We start from the raw sequence: 25,153 nt of genomic DNA, 5'->3' as shown, positions 1-25,153 counted from the left end.
GTACACAGAAAAAACTGGTTTGTTTGGAATTACCAAAAATGTTTGGTTGAGCTGTTTGGTCATGCTTTTTGTTTCCCATAACCTAATGTTGCTTGTAATTACTAAAGCATTTTCTTTAAGAATACCAAAAAATTTGGTCAGAGGAAATATGGTACTCGTAAACAAAATTATACTCATACAAGTAAACAGAAACAAAACGTTTGGTTAAATGTACAATAACTAGATGTGTCATGGCGTCCGCACGTTCGAAAACCAAAGTGCTGTATCTTTGAATGATCGCACGGTGAACTCCAGTGAATTTTCTGTCCGTCTTCAAGCAAGACAGTAGTTTGTCTATGGCCTGTTCTCAACACATGTGCAAAGCACGAATATGAGTGATTAAATCTGCAAATACAGTCTTTGTCTAGGCTAAGCCGTTCCTTTCTGAAAACTTTGTCGTCGACTCGTCGGACTGAAAACACGGACAGCACGCAACAGAAGAAATGTTTGTTATCCCAAGATGAGATGGATGATGTTACTTGGAATCACTTGCCGACATTTTCCGAGGTAAGTGAATAATTATATTTATTTTCTTTTCATGCAGTTTCATCGTTGCCACGTGGTGTTAGTGAAGTTGTTGGCCCGAAGGATACTTCCCAGTATTAACTACGTTCATTATAGTAGAGTGATATGAATATATATATTCGTGTATATATGCACAGTTTAGAATGGATTACTTGTAATTTTCATCCACCTAATGAAAGTAGCACTTTTTTGTATTCACATAACCTTGTGAAGGGTTATGCCATTATGTACTGTACACCTATACCTGGAAATTTCTTCATCTAGCGATCCTCACCAAATTAACATCTTCGAATATTTATGAAGATGGAAAATTTTTTAAGGTTTAGTATTCTCAAGCAATTACACCAATATGCATCTTGCATAAAATTCGAGGTGCGTCTAAGGTAGCTTATATCAAATATTGTGTGTGTGTGTGCAGAATGAGTGTTTGTAGTATTGCAAGTTAGTTGCCACATGTTTTAAAGTGTCCCTAGGTCCAAACTTCTTTCTCTCTAATTATAGTTTTCTGCAACTTCCATCCAAATGCAAATTACAGAAAATTATAACCCGTTATTTGAAGATAATGTGTAACTTTCACGAGATTTTATTTCACGATGAGGGGATACTGCATGTGGCATGTGAGTAGTGGGATTGGTGGTATTATAAACCCGAGAAAGGAAGAGTTCCCCTCCAGCAGATTTGTTACACTTAAAACTTGCTCAACATGGTCATATGAGCTTTTTGCTCTAGTGTAGAACCCCGTCTAATCCAAGATTTTTGTAAAAATGCCCTCGGGAATTTTTCAGAAAGGAAGAACTCCCTCAGATTGATTTGTCTATACTTACAAAAGGCACTTCTGTGAGATTGTTGTCCATAAACCTGTCAAAAATATGCCCCTCTTGGGCCACACTTAAAACTAGGCCAAGCTGCTTATAAGAGCCACCTACACACACACCCATACATATTTACTTCCGGTTTAAGTTCAATTGGGCACCAGGCTCAACTTGTTTATGCAATATGCAGAGACCTTCTAGAATTGCTCCGTGACCCTCTCATTTCTTACATCATAAACATATGATTTTTCACCTATGACAACAGGGCCATCTATGTGCAAATGTCTGAACTCGGTGAACACTTGGGAACAAGTCAATTTTTTTCAATATGTCAATATTTTTAACTTCTTTTGCCAGTAATAGGGAATGGTAGTAAGCATTAGACAAAGTACTTTGGAGCCAAGTATGCCTTTCTTAAGACGTCGTATATTACTAAAATATCTTTAATTCACATATTTCTCATACCGCCGTATCTTGTTCTATTAGGCCTCTTCAAGAAAATTGTAAAATTGCACGACAGCAAGAAGAGGTACTAATAGGGCAGGCATACAATGATATGGGGATATGAGAATTGTTGGTTTCTTCGATTCAGATAAATGGATTGAATTGAAACTGGGATATTTTGCATTTTTTTTTATACAAAATCTGATATTTGTTACATCCAGCTTGTTTGTTGTAATCTATTCATATTTAGAGTCGGGCCTATATCTGTCTATTAGGGCATTAGGTCAGTGCCTTCTGGGACATGCATGTCCGTGCAGGTATTTTTGTGCTAGGTCAGGGCCTCTGAAGGCCGCTGAGGAGTTGTGGGATCAATATTCCCAGCCGGCCAGTTCCTCTGCACGGATCAATACTCGGTGCGAGAATCTGCGGCACGGCCAGTTCCAGAGAGTCCCGCGGCATGGCGCTGCGGAATGGATTGCATGTACGCTCAGCAGAAAAAACGGGATGTACGCTCAGAAGAAAATACTTCAGCAAAAAATATTAGAGAAGAGCTCATGTTTCTGAATGCACCCCCTACCCACCCCCACACCCACCCACCCACATCCATACATATTTACTTCCCGGTCTATTTTCATTGCATCATGTTGTGCAATATTAATTGATTATTATTCTGTCTTCTAAGCAGTGTTTCTATTGGCTCTGTAAATCTATATAAGCCAGGGCACAGTGCAGATTCTTCACCATTGCTGGATCGGCAGTGGAACCCACATCGCGGGGGATAGAACCTGAACAGGCTCCACCAAAGTATAGGAGACTTGAAGCATATAATTTGGCGGAATAACCCAAGTAAGGTCATAGAGACAATATACACTGATGCAATAAAAGCCAATTTTTGGCAGGGGGGCCAAAGTGGTTCCTAAATACAAAATCTCAAGAACTTGTCTGCACTGAACCCAGCTGATATTTTTATCCAGCATAGAGTTTTGATTTGAACCCCAAGAAATTGTATATAAATACCAAAGCCAAAAATATTAAGTGTATACACACATACATACACACATACATACACACACACACAGTGCTGAACCTAGCTGATATTTTTATCCAGCATAGAATTTTGATTTGAATCCCAGGAAATTGTATATAATAAACAACAACAAAAAATGCCGAATCAAAAATATTGTAATCAGTGCAATAAAAATATATTTAGCTCTAATTGGGCCAGACACCAAAAGATTTGTAACCCAGACAAATGCAGAACTCCCACAAAAATTTGCCCCAAATGCAATAGAAAATACAACATGGAATATTTCACATATAAACATAAAAATACTTGCTCTGCACAGTCATCAGTACAACCATCTACATCTGGTCTGAAAAGGAAACATGAAATACCTGTTAATGCTTCGCCAGCAAAGCAGCCACGCTATGAACCCATCCACAGCAGTTTTAACAGCCAATTAAGAGATTATCGGTTTGTATCAGAGCCAAGATGTGGCATTGAGAATTTTTTGAACAGTGTAAATCCTGATCTGCAGGCAATTCTTAATGCACAAAATGGCTCTTATAAGCTCTCCCTTAAATTGTTTACACAATATAAGAAGCCAAACGGCACAAAATTTACACAGCCCCACATAACAGAAACTGTACCGGTATATTCAAATGCAAATTCGGACACAATAATAAGCAGTTTGATAAATCAACTGAATATCAAACACTCTGAATTTGCTGCAAAAGAGTCCGGATGGAGCCTATGCGGCTCATCACACAAGTTATATGTTAATATTTCTGAATTCAGCCCATTACAAGGATCTACATATTTGCCATTACCTGCCAATATCAAAAACAAAAGAGCCGTGGTCAATATTGAAAATACCGACCAGAAATGCTTTTTGTGGTGTATATTAGCTGCTTTGTATCCAGTTTCAAGCCATCCTGAGAGAATAAGTTATTACAAACAACATGAACATGATTTTGATGATGCAATGGAGGGTTTGGAATATCCAATGTCTGTTCAGAATATTGATAAATTTGAAAAAAGGGCCAAGCATATCAATGGCAAACAATTATCTATTAATGTATTTACTTGTTCTACTGGCCGTGGCAATTGCTTGATAGATCCTCTCAGAATCAGTACATTTGATGATGATTCTGCTGTTCCGATTGATCTGCTCTTAATTGAAGGGGATGGCACATATCATTACACTCTGATACATAATCTTGAAGCTTTAGTCAGAACACAACTAGACAAATTTAATAGAATATTCAAGTTGTGCAGAAGATGTTTAAGTGTATTTGATGGTAGAAAAATGGTGAAAGGGGTTCGGGAAGAGAATGCAGAAATTGCCAAAAACAAGTTAATTGAGCATCTGAAATACTGTGGCAACCATAAACCTGTTCATATGGTGATGCCCAATCCAAATGAAAATTGCAAATTCAAAAAATATGAAGCCTTGTTGATACACCCAGCATATATTGTTTGTGATTCTGAATCGAATCTCAAACCTTTTGCATTCTGCAATCCAGATCCTGAAGAATCTTCAACTACACCATACCAGCTACATGAACCTTCCAGCTTTTGTTATACAGTTATACGGGATGGTGTAGGTAGTGAACCACACTCATACATGGGACCAAATGCCATCAAAGAATTTGAACATAGAATAGAAAATGAGTGCCGTGACATAGCATCTAATATTTTATTAAAATCAAAGCCTATGTTGCCTTTAACAGAGGAACAGATTGAAGATTTCAACAATGCAGAAAAATGCCCGGTATGTGATTGTGAATTTTCAGATGCAAATATCAAGGTGAAACACCATTCTCATACAGATGGTCGATATAAACAGGCCCTGTGTAATAGCTGTAATATTCAGATCAAGAGATCAAGATGTATCCCCGTATTTTTCCATGGAGCATCCAATTATGATTTCCATCATCTGATCAGGTACGGGGGGTTTGACAAGCAGAATTTAAATATTCTAGCTGAAAATGATGAGAAATATATATCTATTAGCAAGATAATTAAAGTTAATGGTGTTCCTATTCACATAAGATTTCTTGATTCTTACAGATTTTTATCGGCTGGCCTGGCTACACTGGCAAATCAATTACCTGATGATCAATTCAAAATCACACGTGCCTTGTTTCCAAATCAGGACCTGAAATTAATTAGGCGGAAGGGTGTATATCCATATGACTATGTTACAGATTTTTCTAAATTTGATGAGTGTTCCCTGCCACCACAAGAAGAGTTTTACAGCAGAATCAGAGGATCTGGAATCACTGATGAAGATTATCACCATGCTCAGTTGATGTGGAACAATTTAAAATGCAAGACATTTGGTGATTATCACATGGCTTATTTAAAACTTGATGTGGCTCTCTTAGCTGATATATTGCAGGCATTCAGAAAATCTTCCATGCAAAATTATAAACTGGATCCAATATATTTTTACAGTGCCCCGGGCCTAGCATGGGCCGCAATGTTTTTGAACACCAAAATGCAATTGGATCTGATCCACGATCAAGATATGTATCTGTTTATTGAGAAAGGTATAAGAGGAGGGATGGTGCAATGTTCCCAGAGATATGCCAGAGCAAATAACAAATATATGCCCGATTATGATCCAGCACGGCCATCAAATTATATAGTGTATGTAGATGCAAACAGCCTCTATGGTCATGCCATGATGCAAAAACTGCCATATGCAGGGCTTGAATGGGTCGAAGATTTCAATATTGAAGATCTTAAGGACTTTGATGACAGTGACTATGGCCTGTTCTTAGAGGTTGATCTGACAATTCCAGATGATTTACATAACAAATTTTCTGATCTGCCCCCAATTCCCGAGGTTCAGTGCTCACCTGGCTCTAAACAGAAGAAGCTCATGATGACACTGGAGCCAAAACAGGGATATGTCATATATTACAAAAACCTCCAGTTCCTGATGAAACATGGTGTCCAAGTGACCAAAGTTGGCAAAGTCTTAAGGTTCAGGCACTCAAGATGGTTGAAGTCATATATTGATACAAACACAGAGCTTCGAACATCTGCAAAAAGTCAATTTGATAAGGGCTTGTTTAAATTGATGGTGAATTCAGTGTATGGCAAAACAATTGAAAATGTCAGAAAACATACCGATGTTAAAATAATTACTGACCCCAGCCTGAGCAAAAAATTGGTTGCAAAACCCAATTTCAATTACAGAAGAATTTATGATGAGCACATGGCACTTTTCAACATGAAGAAAACAAAAATTAAGTTTGATAAACCTATTTATGAAGGGGCTGCAATATTGGATTTGTCCAAATTACATATGTTAACATTGTATTATGATGTGTTGAAACCTTGTTATGGTGATCGTGTAAAATTGATGTACATGGACACGGATAGTTTTATTCTTCATATTCAAACAGAAGATGTTTATCAAGATATGTCCCAGCCTGAATTGCTTCAATACTTTGATACCAGTGAACATACAATAATTCAACCCCGCAACAAAAAAGTGCCTGGCAAGTTAAAAGATGAGACACTTGGTGATGTTATTGTGGCATTTGCTGGGTTAAGTGCCAAGGTGTACAGTTTTGAAACATGTAGTGGCGCTGTTGCCAAAAAGGCCAAGGGCATTGGCAGAGTGACTGTAGACAAAGAGCTTGAATTTGAAGATTATGAAAATTGCCTCAAATCCCAGAGTTCAATCAAAACATCAGAAAATAGAATTCAGAGTGTGGATCACTTGTTGACTACAAATACTGTAAGAAAAGTGGCCCTGGACCCACATGATGATAAGAGATGCATTTTATCATGTGGCATACATACTTTACCTTGGGGGCATTGTGATTTGAAAAATGGGAATCAATGCCCAATTACAGAGCATGATTTGAAATAAATAAACATGCCTATGAACTTATTTGGGTTCAAAAAACAGGCTATTATGGACCTGCCGACACCACAACCCTCTTCTGATATGATATCTAAACTGAGTGGCTTGTTAATTATTCATCTGAACAGCATACTTACAGATGTTGATGATGAAACAGGTAAAATATTGTACATATTTAACAATAATTTAAATCATTACCAATTACCTGTAGGTGGGCAATTGCAATTTATTACAACCCCTGAGGGTGATGTCAAGATTTCAATAGGAAGAAATATTTACAGAATTAAGCACTCAAACATGGTTTCTGGCACTGTATATACTGTTTCTGCTGGTGACTGCTTATATATTGAGGTCCCTGGATCATATGACAAGCTTATACCTTTCTTTATAGAATTAAGAATCAGATACTCAATAATAAATAACCACTAAAACAAAAATGCCTAATGATATATTTGGCCATACAAGACATGAAGATCACAGTTATGAGATTCTGATGCTTGATGTCAGAGTCAAGAAATTAAGAAGTGATTTACAAGCTTTACAAACCACACTCAATGCCAGTCTTCAATTAGAAATTACAAATTTGCAATCACAATGCATGGACCCTCTTCTTAAAATTGATTCAGAACTCAAAGTGCTGCTTCAGAAATATACTGATCTGGCCACATTAGATAATTTTCAAAGTTTGGAAGAAGCTGTAGCAGCTCTTCAAGCCAAATTTAAGACCCAGGCTAACAACTCTGAGCAATTGAAACAACAATTGGAAGAGCAGATAAATAATGTCCAGACACAGCTCCAAACAATTGTCAAAAGCATAAAATCACAAGAAGATTTTGATCTAGTGATTTCCACTCTGAAAGAACAGATTCAGTCACTCCAGATACCTAATCTGGACCCTCTGAACAATGCCATAGCCGAGGTTAAAGAAAAAATTGAGACACTTGAAAATTTTATGAACAATTTGCCATCTTCTGATGCTTTGAATGCAATAACTCGGAGTGTTGCCAACATTAAGCTGCAACTTGAAACATATGAAGATTTTGGAAAAATTCAAAGTACCATAACCCATCTTGAAGATACAATAGCAGCAGTGCAAAGTGATTTGGCAAATGTACAAGAATCCCGCCTGCCTGGTATTGTAGACACTCTTGTCAGTGTCCAGCAACAAATCACAAAGCTTGAAAACCTCAACACTGAATCTGAACTGTCACATTTTCATCACTTGATCGATGATATCCAAACAAAACTTGAAATTTTACAACAATCAACACCCACTCAGGCAGATATAGCCCTGCTCCAAAATGCTATGCAAAATGTGGCTGATGCATCTGAATTAAACAATGTGAAATTGGCACTTGAATTTTTGCAAAATACAGTATCAAATCTCCCGACATCACAGGAACTTAAAAATATTAAGAGAGCAGTGAATAGGATATTGAAATCAGAAGATATCAAGAATATCCAGGCAGAGATCAAACAACTCACTCAGACAGTGGCCACTCTACCAACCAATCAACATATTAATGAACTGCATGCCCTGTTTGAGGATATCAGAAGCCAGGTCCATGATCTTACTGCTCAAAATTCAAAATTGGCAGTTGTTGAAAATTTGCAACAAATTGTAGCGAATATCAAGCAACAGCTAGGGACCATGGAATCCAATCAAGCAAATGCCCTGTCTGTTTTTGCCACCCAGCTTCAAGAGATTGTGCAACAATACAAGAAACTTATTGTGGACATAAAAATCAAGCCAGGCCATGATGATGTTGTTAGGACCATCAATGAGCACCTTGAATCTGTAACAAGCAGATTGCTCACAGCAGAAAAAGAAATAACAGGCATAATCGAGAATCCAAAACATACAGTAATTCTTGAATTGTACAGCATCCCCAACAAAGAATATGATTCTCCATTTACACCAGGTGGCAAAATATATATGCTGTCCCCTGCACAATTTTATTACCAGTTTTTTGTTGGGGGCACACTGAGACCAATCAAGATCAAATATTGGCATCAGCCACAGGCACACCACTACCCTACCTTATCAATAACAAATGCTGACAACAAAGTAAAAATCACCAGTGTAGAGTTAGAGGATTTTACAGATCCCAATACATTAGAAACATCTTTTGCTGAAGATGATGGATCTCTGGAATTTAAAATACAAATAGGGGACAAATTATATTTAGAAAATCCTGCAGTCTCAGCTGCTGAACACCCTATAGTTGCAATATTCTTGTTTACATATTATGTCTAGACAAATTATTGTTGATGAATTACACAGACAAGCCAGACATAATTTTAAGAGACTCCCAGTAGTCACAAAAGGCATAGATGATTTATGGCAGAGCGACTTGATTGAGTTGGCAAGTGGACAGTTGAAAAACTTAGACAAAATCAACAAGAGCTACAAGTATCTACTCACTGTGATAGACACATTTTCAAAATTTGCCTGGGCTGTGCCACTCAAATCCAAGACTGGAAAATGTGTTACAGAAGCCCTCAGGACAATCATCAATCAGAGTGGAAGATCACCGCGCTATTTGCAAACAGATAATGGCAAAGAATTTTATAATTCAGTGTTCCAACAATTTATTAAAAGCCAGGCAATAAAACATTACTCGAGTTACAGTGATCTCAAAGCCTCAATTGTAGAGAGATTCAACAGAACCTTAAAAAATCTTATGTATAAACAATTTACACTTCAAGGTAATTATAAATGGATTAATATTCTTCCAGAACTTCTACATAAATATAACAACTCGGTTCATTCCACAATCAACATGAAACCCTCTGAAGTAACTTCATCTGATGAGCAAAAATTGATCAGCACTGTTTATTATCCTAGATACCAGCCAACAACAAGAAAGGCCAAATACAGGGTGGGGGATCAAGTAAGAATCAGCAAATATAAGCACTTATTCAAAAGAGGCTTTACAAGAAACTGGAGCACTGAATTATTTACAGTGGTTCAAGTTAAACCCGGGACCCTTAACACATATATAATAAAAGATCACCGAGGAGAAATTCTCAAAGGCAGATTCTATGAACAAGAGCTCAGCAAAACTAAACAGCCTGACACATATCTCATAGAAAAAATCATCCGCAGAAAAAGCAACAAGTTACTTGTCAAATGGCTGGGTCATCCGGAAAACAGCTGGATCGATGCAGACAAAATAATAATATGAGCACCTGGGATGTTATAAAAAGGCTGCCAGAACCTGAACAACAGAATAAGAGAAATGGAAAATTGCTGCCTGATAATATTAGGTGTCTTATTGTTGGGCCATCTGCTTGTGGTAAAACTACACTATTAATTGATAATTTCTTATTGGCCCCCAACTGGTTAGACTGGAAAAACAGGCGCTTGTATATCTTCTCTAAGAGCTTGGAACAATTAAAATATCAGCAGCTGATGAAGCTATATGATGGATTGGATATTGCCACTTTTGAACCAGATGTTAAGCCACTTGAAGAATGTCTCGATAATTCTGTTGTTGTGTTTGATGACATTATACTGGATAATCAAAACAAGGTTAGAAATTTCTTTACACAGGGCCGGCACAAAAACATTGATTGTTTCTACCTGGCACAGACTTTTTCAAAAATACCGAAGCAGCTGATCCGAGACAACAGCAATTTTATATGTGTGTTTCATCAAGATCATACCAACCTCAAACACATACATGATGAATATGTAGGTGGTGACTTGAGCTACAATGATTTTTCCAAGTTTTGCAGTAGGTGCTGGAACCAGGACAGTTATGGGTTTGTCACAATTGATATGACAAGAACACCTAATAGTGGCAAATACAGAAATAAAATCAACAATTTTCTAGACGTAGAGACGTATATAAACAACCATGAAACGACCAATAATTGATGATCTTAAGTTAAGAGATTATCTTGTAAAAAGATTTAAGGGATGGAAATCAGAGAACCGGGGAATTTATGAAAAACACAAACAAACAGAACAGCCTGTAATTGATGCTATTAATAATTTAGGTAAGAATATCAAAACTGTTACAGAGCAAAATCAAAATTTGATCACGGAGCTTGTACCTGTAGCTGCTAGGAACATATTAGATTATCCATTCACCCCACTTTCCAGTATTCATACACCTAGTCCTGTTGCTCCTAGAAGAATTGAAGCTACTCAGGATCCTATTGTATTGGGCCTTCTTGCTCAAAAATATTTAACCACACCTAAAGACAACAAAGATGAGGTCTTTGGCTTATATGCTGACACAGAGCTTGATGGTAGCATCATACATAGAATTGGCAATTTCAGAGTAACATTTATGGGGGATGATCTGATTGTTTATTCAGAATCTCGTCTCGGAGAAAAAGGTGGTTTTGTTAAGTACCCCGGCACACCTGGATTGTGGGAATTGATGACTAGGAAAAGGCCTGGCAGCTATACAGATCAAGATTTTGAGCACTACAAAGAAATATTAATAAAATCAGATGCTCTATACCAGAACAATGATCCTACACAAAAAAGAGTCAAGTCTAGCAGTGGAGCAAAATACAATAATTTAATCAAGCCCATATGGTCACAGATCAAGACTGGTAGTGGAATCAAACAATACAACACCCTGCCTAAAGAATTTGTGTGGGTTGATGATGTCAGGAAACTTGTAGATAGGTTATTGGTGATAGCTGGGGAGGAAAATGCTGGCAACCACAATTTTTACAATGAAAAGGTTGGAATTATGGACATGATAAGCACCAAATTGTCTAATTTTATAGTGAATGACCCTAAGGGGATTGGATATCTCATAAAAATTATTAATACTCTACCACCTAAATTTTGGAATATTTCTGAGGGTCGGGGCCTGGTTAATGACATTATAAACAAGCTGCCATTTGAACTACATATTCCAGGCTATCAGTATTGTGGTCCAGGCACAAAATTGGATCATAGATTAAACAGAGGTGATCCTGGTGTTAATCCCCTAGATGCTGCTTGTAGAGACCATGACATAGCATACAACACACATACTGATCTTGACAAGAGACATGTTGCAGACAAGAAATTAGAAGAGGCTGCATTTGGTAGATTTGTAAGCAAAGATGCATCTTTGAGTGAGAGAATAGCAGCATTGGGAACCACCATAGCTATGAGCACCAAACAAAAACTGGGGTGGGGTTTGTGAATATATATATAATAAACCTACAATGAAGGCCAAGGGTGTTATGTATCAAATACCTTATGCAGGTCTTAAATCTCTTAAAACTATTGATAGTCTTTTAACCAAAAAGCAGCGCAAGAAAAAAAGCTCTTGTATTGCAAAGGGACATGGTATGAAATTGTTGCTTAGCACCCCCCAATTAAAAAAATTACAACAATCAAGAAAAAAATTGCATACAGGGGGATTCATATTTACTATCCCTGCCATCTTAGCTGCTCTCGGGGCTGTGGGGAGCTTGGCCGGGGGATCAGCTGCCAAAGCAAAAACAGTAATAGATGCCAAGAAAAATAGGGCGGAATTAGATGAGCAGAAGCGCCATAACCTGGCAATGGAGAAAAAAGGCAAAGGTGTTAAGAGAGCCATGAATAAGTTTAAAAAAAACAAGAGCCGCTTACAAACCAAGATATTGAAGCTTTAATCAAGCCACTGGGCATCAAAAATTTTAGAGGTGTGTACATGTCTGATTCTTTACCAGAGCAACCACTCAACAAAGAGTGTGGTATTGTTAATTTGGATAAGTACAAAAATCAGGGCACTCACTGGATTTGTTATCTTAAATATTTAAACAATAAGGCATTTGTGTTTGATTCATTTGGAGGTGTTCCACCTGAAAATTTAGTAAAATATCTAAATTCACCTAATCTTTATTACAATAATGCCCGTGTTCAAAACTTCAAAGATGTTAATTGTGGACATTTGTGTTTATCTGTTCTCAGATATATGTCTCAAATAAATAAACCATCAATTGAAAATTTTCAAAAGGCCTTGTGGTATTTGAAACATCATGGGGGTATTCCATCTCACCAGCCAAAATTCAATATTGAAACTCAAATTGCATGATGACATAGTGTATCCCAAAACAATAGCTCTCAGAGCATTTTATGGCATGTACTTGATACTTAATATTACACACCACAACAACAAAATTGCAGTAGGGGATCAAAAAATTGTCATCACTCCAGGGCAATATAATCTGTCCACTCTAAATGCTCAATTACCCAGAGGTATAGTGTTAAGTCAAAATTCTGTCACTCACAGAGTAGATTGTATCTGCTACAGAAACAGTGGATCTGGGTACTATAGGAGAGCTGTTAGGCTTTGAGAACAACACAAAACTTGAACCAGCCATCAAACACACTGCTATGAATATACCTAAATTCTTAGCCATAGAGACTCTGAATATTCACTGTAATGTGGCCGAGGGTATGATCACCAAATCAAATGGCATAGGCACTCACAAACAAACCGGCATCATTGCAACATTCAAACCTAATTCTGAATTCATGGAGCCAATCATCTACAATCCATCCCCAACATTATATTTTCCTGTGTGTCATAACAGAATAGATAATATTGAATTGATGGTCACTAATGAAAAAGAAGAATTAGTTGATTTTGCTGGAGCCACAACAACTGCTATCATAGAGATTAATATTTAAATAAAAATACATACAAAAAAATGGAAAATATTGAGAGTTATGAGCTACAATCATTCCCCCCAAACAGGAGGACATTTGCAAATTTAAATCAACCCAACACAGAAATTGAGGTTGATCTTGATGTTGGGGATGGATTTATACACCCCCACAGAGCAGATCTATACATCAAATTTGATGTTGTAAAGCTCGATGGAACAGATTACCCGGCAAATTCAAATATAAGATTGGTGGATAATTTTGTACCCCATCTATTCTCTGAAATTGAGATCAGAAAGCATGGCGTTGTTATAAACAGAATAGATTATCCCGGCATTACCTCCACAGCTTTGGCCACACTAAAATTATCCAAAACCGAGGCTTCTTACTACAAAATCGGCGGATTTGAAGCTGGTGATAAAATTATATCTAAGAGCCACACAGTGCTGTTCCCCATGCGCCTGTTGCCAGGATTCTTCTCAGATTACAAAGATATTATGTGGAAGGGTGGTTTAAGAATTACATTTAGAAGAGCTGCCAATGATAATAATGCTTTGATGAGGTACAGCACATTAAACCCTACAGGAGAAGCTCTGCCTAATACCCTACCTGATGAAGGCAAATGCATTATTCAGACTATGGAGTTAAGAATCCCGGTTGTTGAATATGAGGCCAGTTATGCTCTTAAATACAAAGCTGATATAATAAAAAATCCACAGATTCCTTTACAATTTTATACATATCAATGTGTACAGAAGCCCGCAACTGGTTCTTATTATGAGTTTGATGCTACAAATTCATTCTCCAGCATACAATATGACATGCCGGATTTTGTGGTGGTTCTGTTTCAGACTGGAAGACACAATAATCAGGAAAAAAATTCAAGTAGATTTGATAACTGCAACATCAAGAACATTTATCTTAAAAATGGCAGAAATGAGGTTTTTCCTAGAGAAAATTACAATTTAGACATGTCCAAGAATGATTTCCTCAAATTATATGAGGCATTTTCGGCTTTCAAAAGGGTCACTACTGGCAATACTGACATGTATTACACACCAGATGAATTCAAAGCACAGAGACCCATGTTTGTAATCAACACTTCAAAAAGAAAACAAGTTGTGGTGAATGACAGGACAAACATTAAAATTATCTGTGAATTCCATGAGGCATTACCTGATGACACCATATGTAGTGTCATTCTCATAGGTGAAAAATCATATGTTTATGATGTAAGAAATGAGAGGGTCACGGAGCAATTCTAGAAGGTCTCTGCATATTGCATAAACAAGTTGAGCCTGGTGCCCAATTGAACTTAAACCGGAAGTAAATATGTATGGGTGTGTGTGTAGGTGGCTCTTATAAGCAGCTTGGCCTAGTTTTAAGTGTGGCCCAAGAGGGGCATATTTTTGACAGGTTTATGGACAACAATCTCACAGAAGTGCCTTTTGTAAGTATAGACAAATCAATCTGAGGGAGTTCTTCCTTTCTGAAAAATTCCCGAGGGCATTTTTACAAAAATCTTGGATTAGACGGGGTTCTACACTAGAGCAAAAAGCTCATATGACCATGTTGAGCAAGTTTTAAGTGTAACAAATCTGCTGGAGGGGAACTCTTCCTTTCTCGGGTTTATAATACCACCAATACAACTACTCATGTGCCTTAAATTTTTTTTGTACTCTTCATTGTTATCAGAAATGATGATTGCAGAGCAAGTTTCAATGAACACATCCTTAGTTGAAACTGTATGTGGTGAAAAATATACTTAAATCTATGTGTTGTGTGATAATTTACCATTCAAAATAGCTATTAGTGAAAAATGAAATTGTTGGTCATGTTACGGTAATGCAGCCTGTAAGTACAAAAGAGCATTTCGGCAAAATATTATGTAAAGTAAAAAACTATTACTAAATGATGGCTAATATTTCATTCAGTCATTGATTTACAAGTTAAATAACTTGCAGGAAAACGTAAAAATGAAGATTAATATGAGAGAGCCATTGAAACCTGCCTAACATACTCACCAGAGAAATTTCCCTCTGATTATTTTTTTAGAGAGGTACTAATGGATTGGATTTTTTTTTTCAGAGGTACTAATAGAGAAATTTCGTACGATGTAGAGATGAAAAGTAATGTGACTTTCTGAATCTAGAACAAAAACTAACGGTACTACTTTATTATACCGGAGACACCTATCTGATTTATTTTGCAATTTTTTACATTGATAACGTACTATTCTGCAATGTAGAACATTTCTTTAGGTGAAATAATAGATTTCTAACGAAAATTATGTCTATTTCTTACATACGATAGCCCCACGAACCATCACTGGGAAGAGGTGTGCCTAGTAGGTTAGGTTAGGCCTGTTAGGTTAGGTTCCATTAGCACTCCTTTCGTTCAATTTAGCATATACGGACATCGGAATTACAAATTCCACGGCATCTTCCACACCTGGCAACAACTTCACGACGCATCCTCGACACATCATGTTGTAGCAGCAGCAATAGCGCGTTGTGCTCTCGTGCAGAAAGCAAATGGCAGCAGCAGCAATAGCGCGTCGGAAATAGATTTTCGTAGAAAACCACATGCATTCGCATTAAAATGGATCAAAACTACATTCCCGAACATCAACAACGCTACAGAAAATGATATGCATAAGTACTTTCTCCTGTAAATCTGAAGAAATCCATCTCCGGTATAGTAAAGTATTACCAAACTAACTTCACCACCTGATGAAGCATGTCATTCTGTGTTAATAGTTATATTGACCTTCATTTTTTTTATTATTTTATTCAAATTTTATTGTTCCTTTTGAGTGATTTAATGAAAGTTTTTGAGAATGAGTGAATTTTTTGTTTAAGAACCTGAGTACATTATTTTGACGACAACACTGTGTTCTGTTCTTCTCGCCACCTGGTGAAAGTAAGCGTTCCTTTTTAGATGAGATTGCCTTGTATGAGATATTTATTTCTTTGTTAATATTGGTGAGAAGAGCAGACAGTGCTAAAAACCAGAAATCACATGGTCACATGTTGGAAGTACGTATTTACTGAAGTAATTTTAATGCTAACAGCCCTAAACCAGATTTAGGAACGTACCCCTTCAACGTAAGTCATGCGACACTTGCAGTAGCAGTACAAATTATCTTATTTGATTCTTAACAAAACTGCATCTCATGCAAAGAGTATTGTGCAGAACCCAGTATTCTTTAACATGAATCATAATATGGTTCCAGAACAGCATGATTTGAAATTCCGAAAACAAAGGCATCTAGATTCAAAACCTTTTGCAAATATGATTGTGGAATTCCTGGTGACAAAATATAACCACAAATCAACTGTGATTGCATATTCAAGTTCAACTTACATGTTAATTTACTAAATCACTTTGTGTAAAATTATGGAGAGTGTCACAGGATGAGTAACCATGTTTTCACCATTTGTCTGTATGTGGGAATTATTTTTGTGCTAGTGGTAATAACGTTAATACCAGTCTCACAAGGCACTTATGATAAGGCACAGGATAAAGTTAAATTTTACGTTGCTAGGTTAAATAAGATTACTTTTTTTGTGTATGAAATGCTACTGAATTGTAAGTAAAGACTGATTTTGAGTGAGTAAGGTACAAATATATGTTGTCTGTTTATTCAAGTATAATCTCAATCTGAAGCTTAACCATTACAGTGCTGTTAAAAGTATTCTTAATTTTTTTTAAATGAAAAAAATGTACTTAGTCAGTGTATATGTATGTCTAATTGAACTAGCATTAGATAACTAGTTTCTCGGAACTTGAGCAGAACTAATGTCTATTAGAAGACATTATATATCTTCATATATTTTCACAAAATTGTTTTCGACATTCAATGTTCATATTTATTGATTTGATTCTAGTTAACTTGTGTGTTTGACACAACTTAAATGTTTAGCAGGAAATTTATTACATAGATCTAAAGGCTCAAGGACCAAATAAAAAAAAATGAAATGAAAACTTGTGGATCGATACCAAAATACCAGGAAAACACTACGTAGAAGTGGCGTTTTTGGTGCTGTGAGACAGCGTAACCAGCATGAATCTTACACCAGTTCTGTAGATGGTTTGACAGGTAAGCTGGATAATTGAATATAAATGGTACTGTAGAAGTTTTTAATGTAGGTTTATTCTTCTGCACTATTATAGTAACTTGTATAGTTCATTGTTAACCTCAATATTGTGAAGCACATAATATTTCTTTTCTTGAATGTATATTTCTATTACCTTCCAGATTATGATAAAAACAACACTGACAGCAAAGCATGGTTTGATTACAATGTTGAGCCATGGAATTATGTGACTGAACACTGCAAGAAGACATTTGAATTGCCTTTGAGGCAAGAGTAAAACTGTACAGGAAATGTTATCATTGTGGCCAGCATTGAAACAATCCCAACCACACTGGTAAGCATATCTCAGACATGATTGTTCTTTCATTAGTTGAATGCTGGTTGCTGATTCAAAGTGAACTTTTAGCCCTGAAAACAAAGCGAAAGACAAACCCTGGTTGTCATATTTATCCCAATTTATCCAACACTTCTGCAACCCATGCATTTTATATTTTGTTCCTTCCCTAATTTAGCATCACCAATGGCACATTATAAATAAAGCACTCAATTGAAGCATACCACTGAAAAAAGCTGTATGGCACATTTCAGTGATTGCGAGAACAACGGGTAAAACCTGTAGTATGTTACTGTACTACAATAGAAAAAAACATAAAACCTTATGCAAGCCTGGTAACTCAGCACATTCCCAAAAGTACCATACATCGTTATTCGGTGGAATGCTTCAATTGTTGCGTAAGTGTCTTGTAATATTTTTTTGTCTAATATCATGTGTGTGTGGTTGTAATTTTAACTGAATCCTAGGTAAGGATGCACAGAGGGCTTTTCTAGATGGTGTAGGTAGGACACAGAGGGGTGGGAGGTGAGTCCCCCCAAGATGGTTCTGTTCCCCTCATACATGGTTGAAACATTGATTGACCTCCTGGATGCCCATGGGCACGGGTATTTCATTGTGTTCCAACATTTACTTAATCAAATCACCATTCATTTTCAATGTTGTGAATGAACTACATATGAAATGAAATAACTGAAGACTAAAATTGGTAAACGTGAAAAATGGCTGGTAGCCCTCTAAGTAGTTCAAACTGCATATAAAGAGGTCACTAGTGTGCATGTTCTTACGGGCTGATGTGTGGAACGATGCGATTTCCCAACACTTTCGTTTTTGGCACTTAATACATTTACCACTTTTAGTCCTCAACTGTATACAATATAAAATTTGTTTCAAGTGCACATGGGCAAATCAGTATTGTACCCACTGTTTAAAAGTTTGTATGAAGACCACCATTTTGCTTAGTGACTACTCTTTTTTTGTATGTAGTGGAAGTGGCCATGACAAACAATTTATTTATAAGTCATGGATATAATAAACAGGGTATATCCTTTTTTAAAAAATCATGTGGCAACTGAAGAAAATAATACCAGAAGTTGATTATTCGCCAAGCTGTAAAAAATGTTGTCTTCCCCATGCTTAGGACCAGCCATGATGGTGTATAGGGAGTGTGAGGGTAACACACCCCACAATTTCTTGATCTCGTCGAAAGTGGGGTGTTGTGATCAGCACCATGCCCCTGACCACCTTCACTCCCCATTGTTTTTCCCAGGTATACATGTTATTCGCTGGATCCACTTTGATAGTTGGGGAAAAATTCCCACGTTTTCCCATCCGGGAGTCGAGCCTGGACCCATCGCATGGTAGTCAGAGGAGTTACCAACTGAGCAACTATGTCTAAGCTGCAGAGATCATATTCCTTACGTTTTTAAAGAGGGGGGGGGGGTTGACAGATTTGTCTCAGTCACATTTCTGAAGTGCACTTATGTCATTCATTTCATGGGGTCCGTGGCAGAGTGGTTAGCACATAGCGCTACAATGCTAGGGGTTCTGGGTTTGAATCCTGGCCTGAGTATGAATGTTTGTGAGTGTTCATTCATCAATTTCATCATATCATCACTCATTCCTGTCTCTGCAAATTAGCCAAAAAGTGGCACAAAGAAACCGAAATAAAATAAATAAAATCAATGCAAAATTTTTTGGGGCATTTTCAGAAAGCATACGCACTTGATGGTATGTGAAGGACTAAGGTAAGAATGTGAAAAACTCAAAAAGACATGTGGTGACATAAAAACTTTCTTTCAGAGGATACCTACCTTTTTTTTAGATTTTTAAAATGTATTTTAGGCTTAAATATTAACTTGAATCAAATACTTACAATTTCCCTTCATTCATGGTCATTTTATCATCTGGAAGATATAGAAATAGTGTGAAATATGTGGACATATTGTGAACTTTTGAACTTTCCTTCATTGTACATATTAATAGTTGATTGTCACTTGAAAACACCAAGAATCAAATAATTTGCACTGCAGATTTTTTCTTCCCAAGTTTTAATATTGTTTTCTATTTTAAAAAAAAATATTTGCCACATACAGCAATGAATGAGAAAAATAACCTCTGTCAATAGGCTAAATTGTAATGTTAACAATATTTTTTTCAGATACTGAAGCAGCTATAATACTAACTTTGCTGTCAGTTGTGCTGCTCAACTACCCAGATAAGGCATAAAAAGACTACCCACTGTGAAGGCACCTCAGGATAGCTTTGTCATATAAAGGTAACCATTAAAGCTTAATAACTTATAAATTAATTATTTTGGGTGATGTTTGAATTGCAGATATATTAAGCAAATGTGACATCAAGTACAAATACAATACAATCCTACAAAAATAGGAGTTTCACATGCCTCTTGGTTTGGTTTGAGTTGGTGTTTTAAGTCCACTTTATGCACAGTAAGGCTAATCAAGACTGGACCTACAGTTTTAAAGTGGGATCCGAACCACTGTGCCATGTGCCTCCACCGGGTATCGAACCTGGAACGTCTTGATTAAAAGGCCACGACGCTACCACTGCATCATCGGGGAGGTCTCCTGTATATCTCTTTTACGCATTGTCTATATTGGCTACAGTTGAAGTGATGTGATCAGCATCACATCTCAGTGGCATTTACCCCTCAGGTTTGCCCCCATGCACCCATTGATAAAATTCTAGGTCGATTGCATATAATTTCAGAAATGTAATACCAACAAGATCATCTTAAAAGTAAGGTATTACCAACTCTAGTCATTGTAATTTTGCCTCATGGGAACTCCCATGTGCAGAACTGAATAATAAATGTGTTACTTAAAGATTTGCAATGCATTTACTTTCAATATAAAACCAGTAAGGAAAATTGTGCAAAGTATTGGATACTACATTATGTTATGGTACTCAAGTAATGGAATGTAATTCTGGTTTGGAGAACATTAAAGGGGTGGGCGTGGGAATATTTTTCCACATATTGAGGCTTGCCAAAAAGTTTTAGGATGGTCAACGTACCAAGCTGTTTAATGCAAATGTCTCATATTATTCCTTACAAGTTTATACGTCGTATGCTTACGGAAACAGAGTGAAGGTAGTATTTTAGGTAGCTTATTAGATATGCAGAGTGTATTTGTTGTTAAATTGCATTACTAATATTTTCAATAATTCATTTCATAACTTGAAAGCCTGATAATTTTATGTATAAGCAATAATTATGTTTTCTTTTACTTGTGTTGGTCCTTCCAGCTGTATTAATTTGACAAAAAATTTAATTTGTAGGGAATTGGAGATGTTGAGCAATTCATTGAAAACAAGAACAGAAAATTGGCATCATATGGTCTCACAAGACCTCTTGTGATATTGGTGGGACCTTCTTTGAGAAACATTACCCATGAGAGTGCTTGTGGCTTCTTCTTCAAAAAACTGTGTACAATATTTCTACAAAATGTGACATGCACATTATGTCTGTGAATACTTTATTCATGTGGAGGGGAATAAACAATGTGGTTGATAATATAAGACGTAAGCGAGTTACTAAAGATATATCAGTGAAACTTACTTGTAAAAATTCTATTAATTTAGGTGGCCTCTGCCACCATCCACTTGGGAACTCGATGCTTCACTGTTAGGTTGACTTCCGGTTTCTGTTGTTGTTTCCTCGTGTACCGCTAGGGGTGCTGGTGTAGCCATTTTGTCTGCTGCACGCAATGGGTTTGAGCTGTTGTAATAACGGGAGCCAAACATGATGAGCCTGATCGCTGTTCATATTCAGCTCGTGCGGAAAGTGCATAATGGCATCCGTCTCTTTGATTTTGGTGTCGAGTAGGGTGTGTGATGTATGCCTAACTGAAACTTTTTGGATCCTGTGTTTATTGAACTTTAGGTGCCTTGCTAGTCCAGTAGTGGGTTGGGATTTTTTTGCTTCCGCTAAGTGCTGTTGTATACGCTCGTTGACAGATCTGATGGATCTGCCAATGTAGTTGCACTGACACTGGGCATCATATACACCTGGATTGTCTAGTGGGGAAAGGAATGATGTATTGTGTTTGCTCAGGGTACTGGCTATTTTGTTTATTGGTTTGTGTACGAGTTTGATGTCACATTGTTTCAATGTTTTGGCTAGGCTGTTGGATGTAGTCTGGTGGTATGGGAAGGCAATCCATTTAGCTTTATCACTGCTGGCTGGGTGGAGTAAGTTAGGTTGTCGTACTTGCATTTCTGCTTTGCTGCACCATGTGGAGAGTTGATGTACTGTGTATCCATTTTGAACTCGTATGTCCGTCACTATGTTAACTTCTTCCTTCAAATATTCTTCAATTGAACAGTGCGAGAAAGCTATTCTGTAGAAGTTAAGCCATAAATTGATATGTTGGGAAGAGTGGTTGGAAAGGGAGTGAATATACTGGATTCCTGCCCCAGTTTTTCTATGTATGGCTTAAATTCTACAGAGGAGCTTTCTCGCACTGTTCAAGTGAAGAAGATTTGAAGGAAGAAGTTACCATAATGGCGGACATAGGACTTCCAAATGGATACACAGTACATCAACCCTCCACATGGTGCAGTAAAGCAGAAATACAAGTACGACAACCTAACTTACGCAGAAATACAAGTACGACAACCTAACTTACTCCACCCAGCCAGTAGTGATAAAGCTTAATGGATTGCCTTCCCTTAACACCAGACTACATCCAACAGCCTAGCCAAGACCTTGAATCAAACTCGCACACAAACCAATAAACAAAATAGCCATTGCCCTAAGCAAACACAAGAGATCATTCCTTTCCCCACTAGACAATCCAGGTGTATATGATGCCCAGTGTCAGTGCAACTACATTGGCAGATCCATCAGATCTGTCAACGAGCGTATACAACAGCACTTAGCGGAAGCAAAAAAATCCCAACCCACTACTGGACTAGCAAGGCACCTAAAGTTCAATAAACACAGGATCCAAAAAGTTTCAGTTAGGCATACATCACACACCCTACTCGACACCAAAATCAAAGAGACGGATGCCATTATGCACTTTCCGCACGAGCTGAATATGAACAGCGATCAGGCTCATCATGTTTGGCTCCCGTTATTACAACAGCTCAAACCCATTGCGTGCAGCAGACAAAATGGCTACACCAGCACCCCTAGCGGTACACGAGGAAACAACAGAAACCGGAAGTCAACCTAACAGTGAAGCATCGAGTTCCCAAGTGGATGGTGGCAGAGGCCACCTAAATTAATAGAATTTTTACAAGTAAGTTTCACTGATATATCTTTAGTAACTCGCTTACGTCTTATAATACTTTGATTGACCTAATTGGATTGTCATTTCTTGTGATGAATGCTCTTTCTTTTTAATGAAAACTATTTGCAGTGCTAGTAATATTGTGAAATATATTAATTCTTAACCTAGATGTAAGTGTAGACTTGTGATACGTAACAAATTCAGATCTGTGCATTTTACCATAGAGCACGAAATGGTGGTGTTATATTTGTAACAACCATTATCCAAGTTTTTCATCACTTAATTTAAGCACATGATATATTGAAATGGTGTATTAAAATGTCGTGATGATGGATGTTTGAGACTTTATTGGCATAAAATAATTCATAAACCGCCACAGGAGAACACATCATGCAGCTTGTAATATTGAAAATACTGCAAGTTCTGATGTGCCTGTTGAATTTGAAAGCAGCGAAGAAAGTAATGATCAGGATACAGATACACATCTTCAATTAACTGATGATGACTTATTTGGGGAAAACATTGAGCTGGAATGTGTAACATTCATTTCACAGCTGTATGCAAGGGCAGATTTAACTAGGTCACAGATCCAACACATTATATGAGTGGTAACCAACTTCTATGGGCCTCTATTGTCATCCCTACAAACAGAAGTTAAGGCAGCATTTCAGTGACCAAACCCAATAAAGTATGAATCTGTGGTAAGAAAACTTGGTTCGCTGGAGAATGTTTTTGATGGCGTGTCATCAGAATATTTAAGAATAAAGTATTTAGAAAGCAACAAATATTTGGTTAAGCCTGTTGAATATACATTATCTTAGGGACAAAATTAGGAAACAGAACCTTTTCTGGCAAGCGTATCCTTACTTCAGTGCAATCCAAAGGACATTTCATTCCCCTACATAATATTCTGAGTGCTTTTCTCTGTCTCTTTTGTATTTGAAAGAGTTGTTGATTATGTTGCACAGTTGTTGCAATCAGATATATTGTCAAATTTCATCGAAGCCAAATTATGGCAAAAAAGTTAGAGCTGTTTGAAACCAAAAAATTATTGCCTTTGTTAACCTATCTTGATGAATTTGAGACTAGCAATCCACTAGAATCAAATGCAGGGATTAATAAATTAGAGGCAGTATATGCAAGCATTCCATGTTTGCATCCCGAGTTCAGTTCTCTACTGGAAAATATTTTTTTTTTAGTTTCGCTCTTCCATTCATCGGACAGAGTACAATTTGGAAATAATGCTACATTCAGGGTCTTGATTCAGGAGTTGATATATCTTGAAAATGAAGGCATATCAATAAACACAGAACAAGGGGAAGAAATATTTTTTTTAGTATTGGACTTGTATGTGGAGACAACTTTGGGGGACTCCATGGTATTATGTTGAAAGTTTCTCTTCTTTGCATTCATGTAGATTCTGTAAAATTTTCAAAGACCGGCTGCAACGCAGCATTGACATAGGTAATGAGGTTTTTAAGAAGTAGATGTAATTATAGTGAAGATATTGCTATCAAAAATTAATCTTCAACTGGTATTAAAGAAGAGTGTGTATTTAATGAAATTTCATCTTTCCATGTGACAGAAAAAAATTTCTGATTTGTTGCTTACAAAGCTGTGAATAGGCTTAATCATGTATCCGCAAAGGGAACATTATACAAACAAAAAATTATATTAGTTACTGTCATAACAGATGATTTCCCACAATTTGGTGAAATAAGTGATATTTTAGCTGACCAGTACTCTTCTGTTTATTTTGTGTGCAGCGAATTGGGAAAAAAAAAACAGTTTAAATAAGCATATTCATGAATATAAAGTATGCATAACACAAAGATATACTTGTGTTGCACACAGTGCTCATTGAACACAATCCAACATGTTTTGTAAATGTAAAGGATGACATGTATGTTCAAGGAATGCCATGTAGCAAAATTCTTCACCTTTAAGTAAGTCTTGAAGCTTTCCTGGCGATGAATGATTGAAAATATTCTCTCTGGCTATTGACCAGGTGAGTTGTGGAAAAGATTCCAAGCTTTTACCCTGAAGATGAGAGTGACGTTAGCTCTCAAAAGCTTGGAATCTTTTCCACAACTCACCTGATCGAAAGCCCAAGAGAATCTTTTCATTCTTCGCCTTTGTTCATAT

General features: G+C 36.9%; 1 long non-coding RNA gene across 1 annotated transcript; it reads left to right on the top strand.

The window, feature by feature from the left end:
- Positions 1-391: 391 nt before the first annotated feature.
- Positions 392-21,173, top strand: LOC145981021 (uncharacterized). Its single transcript, XR_014440916.1, has 4 exons — positions 392-546; positions 17,245-17,418; positions 17,578-17,750; positions 21,051-21,173. It is a non-coding gene; the product is annotated as an uncharacterized LOC145981021 (long non-coding RNA).
- The last annotated feature ends 3,980 nt before the right edge of the window (positions 21,174-25,153 follow it).

The sequence above is a fragment of the Lepisma saccharinum genome, chromosome 28, assembly GCF_977018435.1.
Source record: "Lepisma saccharinum chromosome 28, izLepSacc3.1, whole genome shotgun sequence".
Classification (NCBI taxonomy): domain Eukaryota; kingdom Metazoa; phylum Arthropoda; class Insecta; order Zygentoma; family Lepismatidae; genus Lepisma; species Lepisma saccharinum.
The sequence above is the reverse complement of the archived record's forward strand: the minus strand, read 5'-3'. Positions and strand labels throughout refer to the sequence as shown.